At 42.4% G+C, this 16760-nt stretch overlaps 1 protein-coding gene across 1 annotated transcript in view; it reads left to right on the forward strand.

Moving 5' to 3' along the window:
* Nucleotides 1-16760, forward strand: part of ACAD11 (acyl-CoA dehydrogenase family member 11) — a 269487-nt gene that overhangs the window by 197778 nt on the left and 54949 nt on the right. The gene's annotated exons all lie outside the window — the stretch shown is intronic.

Raw genomic sequence — 16760 nt, forward strand, 5'->3', positions numbered from 1 at the left:
CTTAGTCAACCCATTCATTACTACACCTCACTCGGCTCGACCAACCCGAGCATCCGCTCACAAACTGAAGTTATGAATGGAATGTTTATACAAGGCATACAGCATAGACCATGTGGCTGCCTTGCAGATGACGTCCCAGTAGATGGGGAACAATAAAGTGATGGGCAGAGCCGTTATCCTCACCGCGTGGACATGAAGGCCTTCTTGAGGAGGGAAACCTGCAACGGTGTAGCACCCTGAAGCAGAGGATTCCACCCGAGTAGCACCAGATGTCATGGAATCTTGTGGAAAAAGTCCTCTTGGAATCTGCTTGCAGTCTCGAAGACTGAACAGTCTGCTAACTAGTATGAAAGTCCGACATGTCAAAGTAATAACGGATGTATGTAAAGAACACTTCGTAATTATTAAAACAATATTGTATCATTGATGACGGGATGGAACGTGTAGCTCACTGACTCTGAGCTAGGTATCTGCAACCAAAAACCCTGTTTGATAGATGACCCACTGAATATCAGTGGTGGACAAAGGGGCTGAAGCCTTAAGAGTCTGAACTAATAGGCAAGACTGAGGTCTCAAAAGGTGCATGAGCGAAATTACAAGTGGCAAATATAACACCTTCATAAAATAATGGTTCGTGTCAGAACCCCACTGGGCAAGCAAGGGTTACTGGGCTCAACCGTGGGGGTTGGAGCCTTTTACTCCTGATGCCCAAGGGCCCGTCTCACTGTGGATTTTGAGTAACTGGCGTCGAGTACTCTCTGCACTTGACTTTCAGTGTAGTCATGGTCCCAGCAGTCCAAGGCTCCCTCGTGGGGAGGTGTGTCTTCAGCATAGAGGACATGGACTCACTACTACGAATGCGTTCAGCAGTAGCAATAAATTGCTGTCCAGTCAAAACTCAACTTTATGGAAAAAGAGAAGTATTGAAGTTCTTTCGCTAACCAACACAAAGGAAAACAACGACATTCACAACAATCACACAGTCCCCACCCCGAGGACGATGCGTTTCTTTACAATTTTCTGTACCACTCTCTCTTGGCATTCGCAATAGTGGTTATTCCCTATTCACTACTGGTAACAGGCAGAGTACGCACTACAAGCAGTCCAACTCTCAATAATCCACTTTGACTCTGAGTTTAACCAGCAGCAAGTTCCCCGCGGGGCTGATAGGCCCGAAATCATGCTTACCGGCACCTGCAGACATGCATCGTTTAGACTTCCGGAGCACTTACCATCGGCAGGCGATTGAAGCAACTGAGTTCAGGTGAGTCTGCTACATGTGACCCAGGTGGCTGCACTCTGCGAGAGTAGAGTCCCTCACACTTGGTCACGCTCTTTAAGTGACCACAAGTTCTCTGCTGCACCTCCTGCAATAAGTATCCGATTCGTCTCCCAGTGGAGGATTGCTATGATGATCCTGTCACAGATCCCTCACCCAGGTGCTGATGTGCAGGTCCTACAGCATCCTCACTTTCCCGGTAGGGAATGGCAGACCCGGCTGCCTTTCTTCATGCTCCTGGTAACCCCCTCTAGCATACGCAGTCACTGTATCTCACAGTATACAGGCTTGCATCCATTTGGCATGGTGAAATCTTCAGTGGCGTCCCCTCCTGGCATATGAGGTCGCAGCCCGCAAGAGCACAACGCTAAGGCTCTTGTCACACAGCACCGCCTCCTGGCACACGGTGTCACCGACTCAGCACTACACACGGGCTCCAGCCTGGTCGGCGCAGTGCAGCACACGGCTTACTTCTCAGCAGTCCTCCCTAGCACGCAGGGGGGACTGTTATTTGCAGAGTTGCAAAAGAGATTTTTTTGGCAGATAAGGCAAAATTGATATTTAGCCATCATTTACCTATTTTTAATGCCAAAAATATTTGTCCAGCCCAGCTGTTGAACAACAGGAATGCCTGACTTTGCAAACTCCACCACACATTGGGAGCAAAGTTTATCAGAAATTGTGTGGTAACCATGTATGCAATGTAAATCAATGTATTTTTCCTAATCCGGATACACTAAGGGATTATGGCATTGGGATATATTTAGAATACGTAATTTGAAGTATTTAGAAAAAAAACCTGATCTATATTCTGCTGTGGTACATTTTGATATTGGGACCAACTCGTACAACCCTTTTGCCCACCGAATTTCACATGACCTCTTGCACACAGAATGTATGTTCTCATCACAAAGTCATACCTTGCAAGTTTTATATACTCGTACAGCTCAAAACATCTGACACTCTTCCAGTGCATGCATATATTTTTTTCTATTTTGACATCTTTTTATTAGCAATTGTCATAGTGCAAAAATGTAAAGGAGACACCTCACAAAAACTTAATAGAGCCTAAAGCCTCCTTGAACAATACAGATAGTAAGAACTGTCAGCAAGAATATTAAAGTAGCATCTTACACATATGGCGATGCAGGCCCTGGGATTTAGAAATGTATCGAACAGATGTCAATTCAGTATGTCAATAAAAGAGACATAATTTAGCAATGCTAAATTGAGAATGCATGCATATTTTTATATATAATGATTGAACAAAGTCAAAAGCTTGCCTCCAATCGTAGTTTCTCTTAAGTACTTGTGACGTACTTGGTGTGTGCCTTTGTTCCTCCTCTATTGCATTTTCATCTGTGTGTGAGGCTTATAATAGGTCCCAGCCAGGATCATCCTGGACAGTGCTTGAAATGGAAAAATAGAGGTGCAGATACTCTGTAACAGAGTACATGCTTATTTCTGAGAAGTGCCTGTACTCTCCAAATAAAAGTATTACGTTTTTCTTGAGAAGTGTAGGTACTCTCCTTCTCAAAATAAAAAAGTGCTGGTACTCTGTACCGGACAGTACCGGCCCATTTAAAGCACTGATCCTTAGAGAAAAGGAGAGCTGTCATCTTAAATTTGACCTTTATCTTTGGCCCATCTGGAGGTGAAAATAAAAAGCCTCCCCCCAGCACTTCGTTACTGGGAAGGGAAGGCAGACAACCGGCATGTGCTGCTGAATGTGTCCTGGTAAAGTTCAGCATGTTTCCTTGTGGGGCAAGTACTTGGCAGAGGAGACGGCGTCCACCCTGTGAAATTAATGGGAGGACGCCGTCTACCCGCGCTTACTCCTGACTTGTGAAGAAGTCCTGTGTTGAGGACGAAACGCGTTGGCTGCTGTTTTTATGAATTTGTTCCAATGAGAAGTTGAATAAAAAGAAGAAAAGTGAATGAACGAAAGTGGTGCTTTATGATTTGTGGACTCTTGTGATATATTGCAACTAGTGGTGCACTATCAAAATATGTTACTCCCGACTTGTGCCCTGTCTCAGGACACATTCACATGATGAATTTTTCAAGATATTTCCTGGTTGTTTTCACATATAAAAGATGCTGAAATCTTTCCTGCTTTCAATACATCACTTCTTCTGTACAGTACACAATGCAAACATTTGTTTGAGTTGTGTCTTCGGAAAGTGTTATATTTGCTTGTGACTCGTGCTGTTTCTCTTGGAGGTGGATTTTAAAACCTGAGAGGAGTGTTGTTTCTTTGTTCTCGTCCGGGCCTTTGCCACTTGTTCTCTGGCATGCAGTAACCACGGGGCAACACCACTGGTGCGAGCCTACTATATAAACAATGCTATACAATCGGAATTAGGGAAAAACATGCCGCACGAGCTGGGAACCCCCATTGTGTTAGATCCTTTCCTTCTTACATGGACATCAATTAGGGGTCGCATCTGCGACCTCTGGCTTGTCCCGTGAGACCCCTAGCACTGCATTTGCGACCCATGTCCTCAGAGGTGGCGAAATCAGTCCTAGGCACATATATCAGGTCCTCACTTTACTAGTTTTTTGTCAATTCTTTATTACACAAATAGTGAATAATATTTTATTATTCGCAACTAGTTATATAAAGAATGAATTACAGTTTGCTTGAATATGACCCTCCCTGGCAGCTGAGGTAAGTAAAAAATGATTTTGAAAGTATTTTGTGTGCAGCTTGAAGGTGAGAGTGTTTATGTGAAAACAAGTGTGTGTATGTGTAAATAAGTGTGTATGTGCAGTGCTTTAAATAGGCAGGTACTGTCTGGTACTGAGTAACTGCACTTCTTTAATTTGAAGGGGAGGGTACCTGCACTTTTCAGCACTGATGCACAACACTACAATGGCTGAGTGCTGGCACTTTTCAGGAGCAAACAGGTACTCTAAATAGCGAGTAACTGCACCTCTGTATTTCTGTTTAAAGCACTGTGTATGCGTAAGCATGCGTGTGTGAATGAATGTAAAGGTTAAACGGCATATGGTCACCTCCGCTACCCCTGGCATTTTGTGAATTGGCAATCATGCTTTCTTGTTTTTTTTTTCCCTCATAAAACAGATCAATGGTTTGAAAGTTTGTTTCTGAGTAACAAAAAAAATAATTATCATCAGGTAACTGTGACAGGGCAGTCTGTTTCTCTTGCCTTGCCAGTGGAAGCACTTTTGTGATTTTTGTGAAATATTCCCTGCTTATGCAGCAGGAAATTGTGAATATATTTGGCCGGCCTACACAGCTCCTTAGACCTACATAGCTCCTTAACCTTTGTGCACAACAAGTTTGAGATGCACATTACACCGCGCTTGAAATCCCCAAATTCTGAATATGTCAGGTTTGTCAAAATAGGTTTGGGTATTTTCCACATGTGTTAAATACCTCATAATCTGACTTTGTAAAGGGAAATGATGTATATTATGCGGATTAGTTTTAAGAAACAGGAGTCGGCATGTTCTACTTTTTTCCTAGGCCTTTTCCCCCAATAAACTTTGTCGTATTTGACCTGCCGGAATTTAGCAGGAAAAAGTGAGACAGTATGATAATTATCACACTTGGTAATTCGTACCAGGGAGTGAACATGATATCATCCCACACAATGTGGGATTAAACCCTGTGTAGGCCCCTAGCAGTTGAAATTTTGGGGCCCCCCAGCACAGTATCTCCTAATATGTTTTTTATTTTATTAACGATTTTAATAAACCAATTTCGTTAAACAAAACAACTTTACACATACATAGATTGCACCAGATCGTTTTACAAACTGACAGCTGACAGAAGATGAGCTTGTAAGAGACAGACTGTTATGTGAATCTGATGACTGTGTTTTATGTACTTTAAGTTGTTAATGGGTACATTACAATAATACAGTATTTTCTCTATAGAGTCTTTAATATAAAGTTTTCGTTTCTTTGAGTTGATTCATTTTTTTCTATCTCTTGAAAACAATTTAAGAAAGCTTGATTGTAATTTTCTTTCAAGATCAAATCAATATTATTTTGATCCGTCATCGCGGGGCCCCTAAAAGAAGTGGGGCCATAGCTGGTGCCTACTTTGCCTGTTTGGTACTCCGGCACTTCCACATATTTAAATATTCAGTCAGAAAGTTCGAGGCTTAAATTCATGCCGCACAAATCCTGGAACTTCAAAGTCACAGCAGGCAGTAGAGGGGAACTAAAGAGGATGAAAACAGTAAGAAAACAAAATAAAACGTATAAAGATTAAAGAGCTTTTCAACGATTTACATTTCTCACCATCTACGTCTAAATAAATCAGTTTACAGACTTTAGACTGATAATACCACCTTCTGCTAAAGTTCTGCGGCCAAATACAGGCATTTTAAATACCGGATCCTGTTTCTACTGCCCCGATTGAATGACCACGTTTTGTTCAAGGCAGACCCAAGGAAATCCACATTAATCCTTTTTCAGACTCGGATACATTATAAGCCCCAGTAGAGCCAGATATTCTCTTTAACCTGAACTAATAATTACGTGGACCTTATCACATAACAGTCCCTATATTTGTGCCAGGTAGGGCATTCATACGTTAATGAAGGCCACTGTAGTAAGCGATGGGCAGCGGGCTTAATTTTATTTAACCCAAATAACTCTGATGGAATATTTTCAATTTACATCAAATCCAGTGCCGCCTAAACATCAATTTTCTGGCTGTTAAAAAACAACTACTACAGCGATGTCAAAAATACAGATTGATCTACCGCATAATTAAGGGTGGTGGCAGTCAACAAGGCACATTTCTTCATGGAACCAGAGGAAGTCTGGAAATGGATCGAAAGTAAAGGAGACTTACACTAAGGAGACGAGCCCAATGACCCAGTGAGACAACAACAAATTAAAAGAAGCAGGGAAAATGACAAGGTAAAAAATAGACTGAACTAAAAAACAGGCAGCAAATGAAAGAGCCCAAATAATGGCCAATGTGTTTCAGAGGTTCTGAGTTCAAAGCCAATTTCCTCCAGTGACCGGGGATCATCGGCAACAGAGTTGGACACCTAGACGTCCACCACAGGCCCTGTTCATGTATGAGGTTCTGCGATTACTCCTATGACTGCTTGCAACATAGTATTACCCGGACAGCAAATATAACCTTTTGAGGGGGTCCAACACACAGGAGACAAGCAGTGTAAAAATCATGGCTGTCATAGCATACCTATGGCATAGACACTAACAGAAGGCGTGGTGGCATGGGGAGGCAAGAAACTTGGGCAAACCTCTTTTACAATTACTAGATAATTTACTATACTTCATATTTATTGTTACATTTTATGGTCGGAACACTGGTGGAGTTCAGACCTGGGATGGGAAGTTGAAATATGGTTTATTAGTTTCTGGAATTGACACATGGGTGTGGTGGAGTACACAAGGGATACTCGGTGGGTTTAAACACAAGAGGCCTTAATTCAGTAGGTAGAAAGACGTACCCAACATGGTAGAATCACATATACACGACCCTACTCTCACAGGGGCTGCTGAAAAAAATATAACTGCATAACCTGGAATGTCAGAAGGTTGGGGGTCTCCTGCCCAAAGAGATTGATCCCATGCCTCCTTAAATGCAGACACATCTCACACAGAAGGACATTGAGAGACTCCAGAAATAATGGCAAGATCAACATATAGGTACCATATTTCCAGCTTATTCCAAGGTTACCCTGATTTGGGTAGGCGTGGGTGTCCTATATTTCATCAGTGCGATGGTGGAGTAAACGATAAAGGGGTAACCACTGCACCTAGCTAGCATCTGTGCCCTGAACTTTAACCAGGTGTTCGACTGTCTTTCCTCAGAATTCATTAGAAATCAATGTATACCAGGCTGTGGCTGGCGATTAAAATTGTATCCATTATATAGATGTAGACCTGTTGGTCCTATCGTTACAGGTAAACCCATTGTAGGACAAACTCAAACAAAATTAATGAGGGGATACAGCAATGGAAGATGGTAAATATCCGGAAGAAATTTTCCCAGAAATGTGTGAATACTCTTTTCACTCCCTGTTCCCTGCTACTCGCAGAAGGTTAGACATGCACCTAGCTATGCACAGAGAAGGGCACAAGATGGTGAACTCACAGATTCTCATCACACCCCATTAAAAACAACCCTGGCATGGAGGAGCTCTACACCAGTGGCCTCCACCCGGAGACATAACAGAAACCCATTCGTACCCCTGTGATATGGAGCATCAATATTAAAACCATCTATGGCCTAGAACAAACATTACAGCAAACATTAAAGGTGTTAAATCAAGAAATTATCAGACAAGCAGAATGCAAAATCCCAAGTAACCAAGAGGTAGCACAATGGCTGATTTGATGGCAAAAGCAAGTATAATAGCTAATGGACCAGTTTAGATGTGTAAACTATAAGAAATTTGTGAAGAAAGGACACATGGACCGGGACAAGCCCGACAAACTGTTAACCCAGCGGGTGGCAGCGGAATCCCTAGGCTAACAATAAAAGTCACACACTTGAACCCCGATAACACCATGAGTACACAAACTGAGATACGTGTTGCCTATTGCAAAGAACTGTATGCAGCCTCTCCTAGCTGGGAGACAGAGCACATTTAAAACTATCTGAGGGCCATCCCCATCACAACACTACACTTGATCAGAGGGAACGCCTGGAAACAGCACTTAGATTGGAGGAAATAAAAGGCGCAATGGACAACCTACCCAGAAGGAAAGCTCGTGGTCTAGACAGACTGCACTGGATTTTTATTTCACATTTAAAGAACAGCTGCTTCCGAGCTATATACATGTGCTATATGAGGACCACGTCTAGCAGGCACTTTACCATAGTCCACCAGGGAGGCGACTTTTGCAGTTCTTCCAAACCAAGGAAAGGACCATCAGGATCTCAAACGGACCGCCCTCTGCCCCTCCTGAAGAACAACTAGCCCGGAGCTTATGCTCCAGACATCCTGCTATGGCTCCCCACGAAACCTTGTGCAATAGCACAAACAAGGGAGCAGCACCCTTGTATGGAGGCGGGAGTGTGTAGAGTCCATCATTTATGGCGGCAACATGCTGTGCACACTTGAACAAATACGAGCACATGCAATACTGGTCCAGGCCAGTTCATGACACATGAAGCACCAGTAAAGGCGGCTAGGCTGCCTTGTGAGATGGAAATGGAAGAAACTCCAGATTGATGGGTGAAGGATGATGGGAAGATGAAACATTAGAGTACACCAAGACTGTTTCTAGAACTGCCCTAAGCTATTCCAGTTCAGTTATTTGCACCAGACATATCTTTCCCCAGCAGGATTATCTAAGATTGGTCCTGGAGCTGAGGACTGTTGCCCAAGGTGTGATCAAGGTACCACTGACTTTTTTCACTTCGCATGGGATTGTCCAGTGGTGACAGGTTTTGGGGAGCTATAACAACCTCAGTATCCGAGATTATAAATAAGAGATTGGTGGTTAAACTGGCAGTGTGGTTGCTGGACCATAAGCAGAGGCCCAAAAAGCGAAGGCCAGAAATAGATTTATAGATTTGCTTTTGTGCTGGCAAAATACAGAATTGCTGTGAATTGGAACTTGAGGGAGTTAACAAAGATAAGGGTGTGTCTTTCTGACCTCTAAAGATGGGGGGCTATAGAGAGGACAGCTATCAGAACTCAAGTCATCATGGGTTTATTTTAATTTTACTGGTGCTGTTCAGCATTAGCAATATAGACATGACCATTTTCTTTTTGTTTTTAAGCCTTGGCAAAACCAAAAGTTCAGAAATATGAGACGTCTTGGCATTGACAATGCTTGTTATAACTAAGCTACCAAAGTCGCGAGTCGAAGAAGGTAGTGTATAATCAAGGCTGCTGGCATTATGAGATTGTGCAGCCGTGACGATTTTCGCATTATTGTAGATTTGCTGCATTTGCCACATAATACATCATCTGCCACATGAGCTGCAGTTTTTAACCAAAAAAAGTTGTCTCTAGTTCTAACAGTTCAAAAGTTGGTAAACACACAGCAACACGTGTTGCCATGCAGTAGAAGGCCCTTTGCAAAGTTTGCATGGTCACCTTACTGCGGCTTATTGCTATATTTGGGAGTTAACGTAATACTAAAGAGGTACAATTAATGCCCAGACAGTGTTAACAAGCTTAAACATGGCAAAATAATTTAGTGATAAAATGTGCTGCATAATGTCACATAATTTACATTTTCTTGGCACAATGGACCACAATACTGACATCAGTGTTGGTCTGGTCTTTAGAGCTGTCCTGTCAAACTCAGACCAGATTCTCAAACAAAACAAGCATTTACAATGGAAATGATCTCACATTTACGTGAGTTAGAGCTATTGGTATTTTAAATTCATAACTGGACTTTTCTTGCCACATAATTCCAGTGGACCTGCTTATAACTAAAGGGCTATCATGCCAACTGGAATATTATTTCAAACAAGGCCCTTAAAACACAAACTACTCCCAGCTGTAAATCAAAAATTCCAGCCACAAGAGAGCTTAAAAAGACACTGAATGCTGTGAGGAGTTAGTATAACCTAGTGTGGGGACCCATAGATGATTTAGACAGAGCAGATTTTGTTGAACGTTTTGAAGGTGGTCCCATTGTCCTAGGACTACCACAGGCTGAGTATGAGCAAAAATGTTATGTAAAAGCAATGCCCTGAAAAGCATTATGGGGTGAGTTTTTGTGCCGCAAATCTTATAGTATGTCAGCTGTAATGCTTAGGTCAGCCCCTAGAGGACACTGAATAAAAGTAGCATTTGTTAGGATCATGGGCATGTAACCATATAGCTACCCCCTAAAGAGCATAACTTCATGAAAAGAAAAGGGACACTAGTAATGCAGTGAAACCATATATTTAGCCCCTAGAGGGCTTAATGCATTACACATTTTTAGGACTAGCAGGCCTACTACAATAATATGACAAACAAGGCCCTTAAAACACAAACTACTTCCCACTGTAACACAAAAGCTCTAGCCATGAGAGTGCTTAAAAATACACTGAATCGTAGAAGGGGTTATTATTTTAGGGTCCCCACTAACCTAGTGTGAGGACCCAGAGATAATGGAGACAGAAAGCACACGTTGTTGTGAATGTTTTGAAGGTGGTCCCATTGTCCTGGGACCACCACAGGCTGAATTATGGCTAAAATGATTTGTAAAAGTAATGCCCACAAAGCATTCTGGGGCGGCTTTCTCGAGTGCACTGAATATTGTAGTATCGGCTCTCTCGCTGTGTCAGGAGAGCCGCTTTGAGGACTTCTCTGTTTTTATCATAATGTATTTACCAATTATAACTGTTTTTGAAAGCTATGGAGCATGAAGTGGGGATTCAAAATAAAACAATGTGACGAGCACTCCAATACCGCTGATCGAGTTTGCACTGTTCACGCTAAGGAACGCAAATGGAATAGACAAAAGAAAACAATGTGGTAAGCGCTCCAGTACCACTGATCAACTTCACACTGTGAGGGCCATGGCTGCCATAGAGCGTGAGGGGCAGAGACAAAAGGAAAAAGTAGTTCGCCCACGCTGAAGTATATCGGCAATCATGCAACAGGGTCAGTCTGCAAGGCGCAGCAAACCAGCCTCAAGGTGGGAAAATGTAATGCATTTACCAATGACATCACAGTATTTTTGAAAGGCAAGCCTAGGAACGAATGAAAGTGATGGTCATGAGGTGGGCATGGTTAAAGCCCACAAATACATTACAACAGGTCAGAAAAGCAGCGCTTGCTGCTGCTATTCTTGACATTAAAAAATGCCAAAACCTTGCTTTGGCTCGGATTTTCAGTGCTATTTCATGTATCTTCATTTGTATTTTATATTGTTTTTTGTAAAGCGTATGGTAGGCCTTTATGGATCTGTGCTACGTAAAATAATATATGTAACAATTATGTCCCAGTGCTGTCTGCAGCTGAGTGACGTAGAGTTGTGTTATTTATTAATGAGCATGCAAGCTCAGTTTATCTCGACATTTTCTCGATTAAAAAAGGACAACAAAGGCAAAAAAAATCCATTTGTTTATTTAACAGTCTTCTGTCTTCTTTCCTTAGTTCCTACAGTAATATGATTAGCTGCTAATGTACTTAAAGCCAGTTTGACTGCTGTTGGACCTTTGGCTCCAGCCCAGATTCATGGCTTTGTAATTGGTTCCAAATCTCTCCAAGGAATTACTTCCAAAACCAAACTCCTGTCTCCTGATCTGTGGTTTTCCTCTGGCATCCAAAGTATGAAGACTAAGAAAGGCAGGAATTAGTAACTAATTAATGTGATATTCTGCTGTTTTGTCCCTTTGCTCTCAGCCTCCACAGTCCTGTACCCAGAGCCCATTTGCTTTCCTTCGTACTAGAAGAAACATTTAAGAAGTTGTACACGCGCATTAGAGTTTTTTTCTTATTTGGTTAGGGTGCCTCGAGTTTTTTCTGCAATTACATCAAAAAATGTTGTGTTCCCTGACAATAACCCTCTTTTTACTTAGAAAAATGATGGCTTATGTGAGCAGTGGAAGCTTGGAAGCCGAACCTGCATTCCAGACAATAATCTGCAATTTAATGTCTGTCAACTTTGTGGTTTCCGCAATTCTTTCCAAAAGTATTTCCATTTATTGCAGCTTTTCCAACAAAACTGCTCGTACCAAGTTTACTTATTTGAAAACATTTATATTTTTAATATTCTCTTGTATCAGATGGGAATCTGGAAGGTTTAAATAGTTAACGCTTCTTTTCTTATTTTTCATTTGCCGATGGTGTATATAAAAAAATGACACATTACAATCTTTTGCTCTGTGAAATAGAATTTGTTGCATGCCTCACAGTTGCAAAAGAAGCATTTTGTGGAGCAGCAGCCTTGCATAGCACTGTTTCTCTGGTTGCTGTTAGTTTTAAGTGGAGAGATGAGGCCTAACCGCCAGACTTGCTGCCCTTGGAATTGAGGAACCATGTTCGAGTCCCAGCGTCGGCTCAACATCTTGTGACTCTGGGCAAATCGCTTCATTTTCCTGTGCATAAAATAACTGAGTACAACCTTGTGAAATAAACTCTGGTGCTCATAGAAAGCATTCTAATGCCCTTAAACCAGGTTTGTGCCAAATGAAACTGCACAAAAATAATTACAATGGGACAGTCCCAACTTCTTTCACAGTTTCTGGATTCATCTGTCAGTGTTTCGGACATATGGGGCAATATGTACAAAAATATTTTTGTAGTGGCCCGTTTCCACCTGCAAAAATTATTTTTCCATATAAACGCAAATTGCGATTCAGTAACGTTACTGAATTGCTAGTTGTGTTTAGTGATACAGTATTTGGAAGGTGCGTATTTAGGGCGTCCCTTCTAAATACCGAATTGCAGTGGTATGTATGAATTTTTTGCAACCAAATTATGGTCGCAAAACGTTTTTTTTTTTTTTTTTTTTTACCAACACCTCAAGGGTGGTGTGGTAACCATTTGCTAATGGGAAGGGGTACTCACAGGACCCCTTCCCTCCCTTTGTGAATGTTGAAACAAACCACTGCCTACTCTTACAAAATGTAACTTTAACGTTTCTTTTTGTTTTTTTAAATACATACCATTTTTCCTTCAGGGAAACAGGCTGCATTTTAAAAATAAGCATTGGCAAAGCCAATAGGTTTCGCTCATGCAAAATCTATTGGCTTTCTCAATCTTTTTTTACATGTTGCACAGCAGTTGAGCTACTGTGCAACATGGTTCAAAGAGGAAGAAAAGCACTGATGCTGCTAGCATTGTCTGCATTATAGCATTTTAAAAACTTTAAGCCATGTGTCAGAGCAGCTCAACTGCTGGGTGACATGCAGTCGCGGCTCGCTGCGCTCAAAAGGGGCGGTGCGGCGCGCAGGGGTCGGGGAGTAAAATGTAATTTAAAAAAATTAAAAACATACCTAATCCACCTCAGCGCCACTCCTCTTTCTTTTGTCGCTGCAGGCACAGGCTTCCAGCCTGCCCTGCGGCCAATGCTCAGCAGCATCAGGATTGGCTGGGAGCACCCAGCAAGGGCGCTCCCAGGCAGACTGGGTGTCTGTGCCTGCTCTCTCCAGCCTGGCAACACAGTGCCAGGCTGGAGAGCACACACTGTGCATGTGTGTTTTGCCGGCCAAACACAACACGGCCGGCCAAACACACACGCACTCTGAGGGGAGTGCACAGTGCACTTCCCTCACTGCTCACCACCCCAATGCCACACCGTTTCACTGTTTATGATCCTTCATTGTGAAAGGTTTTGCAGCTTCTGCTGCTGGTGGGGGAGGGAGACGCCCTAACGGAGGAACCGCTACTGGTGACATGTAAAAAATACATTGCCATATTCAATAGATTTCACGTAGGCAAAACCTATTGGCTTTGCCAATGCTTGTTTTTATTTACAATAGCTTTCACTGACAGCACATGCGCACTTTACAGGTGAAACCTTAAAAGTGAATGTGATCTTGAGTAGCATAACTGTAAAGCATTCCAATACTTTCGGGGCAAGTCTACGCTGTATAAAACTGCAACAAAGACAAAACCTAACAGACCTTCTCACGTACGTACAAGTGCCTGTGTAAAGCCATATCTAAACACAGTGAATTCTACTATGCATTTCTGTATTCACACAAACTAACCAGGAACTGTCCAGAGCTATCAAGTTTCCCATGTCAATCCATGTCGCCACATCCAGCTCGGATGTGTGTTTTCAATCCGTGTATATTCCGTGGGGTCTAAATAGATGTATATTCCTTTGCAGCATCCTCTAGTTTAAAAGCATCCTGCACCTGTGGGAAAGAACAGTAAGGAGCGGCCTTTTCAGATGTATAAGTGCTGATGATTGGTCTTCTGGAGTGCCTTCGCACGAGCTCCATATACCACAACCTTTCTTGAGGAAAAACTCATGGAACATAATTGCTGACAAAGATAGATTGCCTTGTCAATGTAATATTTTAACCCTGCCCATTAAGAAGTTTTTTTTATTGCGCGCTGCGGTGATATCTGTTAAAAAACAATGAAGTCAAATAGCTCTGCCTGAGCTACTTGGCTTTGTCAGCGTTTTTTGAAGATGGCTTAAAGTAAGTAAATCAAAGCACTATTTCTTTAAGTAAGTAAAACAAAGCGCTATGACACGGCCATCATATCGCTTACTGTTGTAAGGCAGGTGGGGGGCGAGTGGGAGCGAAATGTGAGAGTGGGTGGGAGGGATGTCAACAACGAATCAGGAGGAGGTGGGACGGAAAGGGCAAACAACAAGGACAGGAGAGCCTGCTCTGCCCCTCTGCGAAAAAAAAAAAATTATATGGCAGCAATATATATTTTAAATAAAATAATAGGGAGGGTCTTTTTCCAGCCTAACCTCAGGCCCCACCCTCCCCCTAAATCCTCAGCAGTCTTTCTGCTTTCTTGTAGACTAAAGCCATCCATCCCAATGGCAAGTAAAAGGACATTTGATTCTTTTGGGTGTTGTTTTTACAAATGGGCCTGGAGAGTTTGGCCAACTCCCAGTATCATCCCTTTTACAAAGGTGAACGACTGCACTTTTTGGGCTTTGGTAGGCTGCCACCTGGAAAAACCTACCAGACCCAGACGGTTCTGAACGTTAGATATCTGGGGGAGTCTAGGGTGCATTTCACACCATTCTCTTGCATCCGAAACCATTAGCTTAACCACATGCCCTCAAACGTTGACTAAAAACACACCTTTTCCTCACATTTCCTTGACAAAAACGTCTGAATTCTGAGGGGAGCCACAAATGTCCTACCACGCAGCATTCCCCCAAGTCTTCTGATAAAAATGGTACCTCACTTGTGTGGGTGGGCCAAGAGACTTTGATACAAAATGGAGAGCTGCGGGATTTGGGGCCATGCTCAGCCGCCACTCACAGAATACCTACCAACCACAGACATTTTTGAAATGTAGACAACCAGGGAATTGCAGGGTGGTGTGCCCTGAGTAAAGCACATTAAGTTTTCTTACCCACAATGCCCTGCAAACCTCAAACTGTGCCTGAAATCATGCATTTCCCTTACATTTTTGTGATGGAAAATTCTGGAATCTGCAGGAATTCACAAAATCCCTACCTCACTTGTGCTGATAAAAACGCTGCACTACTTGTGTGGCTGGGCCTCATGCCTGCAACAAGAATAGATACAGCCAAGGTCAATAGGAGTCTCCACCAAAGGCTCCCATTGTCCTTGGTTTTATCCATTCCTGTTGCAGGCATTAGGCCCTGCCACAAGATACTGCTCACCTTTCTTCCCAATACTTGGATTTAAAGCTTAAACGTTCAGGAGGTATTAAAATCCATTAGCAAATCTGACACACTTCTCCGAGAACCAATCATTTTCAGGAATAATGCACTATGGCACAGTTCCTATTTGGGGATGCAACAAAAGTTTAGACATTTCGACACCAAACCCCTGAGTTTACGTACTACTTTTTTGGCTATCGTTAATAAGGAGCTGAAGTATAATCTTACCTCTCTCTTTCACTGTCCCATCACCTCTGCCTGGCTGTTATGTTTCTGTATGACCTTTTTTGGCACTTCTGATTTCTACATCTGGGCATATTGTGTATGATTTTATTTCCTGTGCATAGTATTCCACGATTACATTGTGGTTTGTGAGACCTGTCAGTCTTAGGATAGTCTTTCCATAAACTTTTTGCCTCCCTCCTCCATTTTTACTGATCTTGTTTTTGCTGGCCTCAGTACTCTGTGCACATTACCACTGCTTACCAGTGCACATGTGCATGTGCTCGCTCCTTAAAACATGGTAGCGTATCCATAATTGCCATATTTTATTTACTTATAAGTCTCTAGTAAAGTGGTACTACATGTGCCCAGGCTGTGTAAAGTAAATGCTACTAGTGGGCCTGAAGCACTTACTGCGTCACCCAATTAAGTAGCCCTTTAAACATGTCTCAGGCCTGCCATTGCAGCCTGTTTGTGCAGTTTTAAACTGCCATTTTTACTGGCAAAATAAACCTTTTTCTAGGCCCAAACCTCCCTTTTCAATACAAATGCCACCCCTAAGGTAGGCCCTGGACAGCCCAGAGGGCAGGGCACAGTGTATTTAAAAAGCAGGATATGTAATTTTAAGTTTACATTTCCTGCCAGTGAAAAACTCTTACATTTGATTTTTTTACTACTGCAAGGCCAGCGTGTCTCATAGGATGGCAATAGAGTTACCTTGTACACTTAATCTCCAAATGAAAAGAGGTAATTGACTCATGTTTGGTGTCTTTGTAACTGTAATTAAAAAATAATCTCTTATTGTAAAGTCAGATTTTAAATTTCAATTTTGAAAACGTTGGCATTTTTCTGCCTTGGCTATTTAGTGCCTATAGTCTGTTTCTGGGCCACATGACTGAGTGTAGCTGTCTGTTGGCCTTTTTGTATTTCTCCTAGACAGTCACACACAATAGAGAGCTTCGGTGTGCCTGGATGTCCAATCACTGGCGGGATGGGAGGGCGGAGCTTT

The sequence above is a fragment of the Pleurodeles waltl genome, chromosome 10 (assembly GCF_031143425.1).
Source record: "Pleurodeles waltl isolate 20211129_DDA chromosome 10, aPleWal1.hap1.20221129, whole genome shotgun sequence".
NCBI lineage: Eukaryota > Metazoa > Chordata > Amphibia > Caudata > Salamandridae > Pleurodeles > Pleurodeles waltl.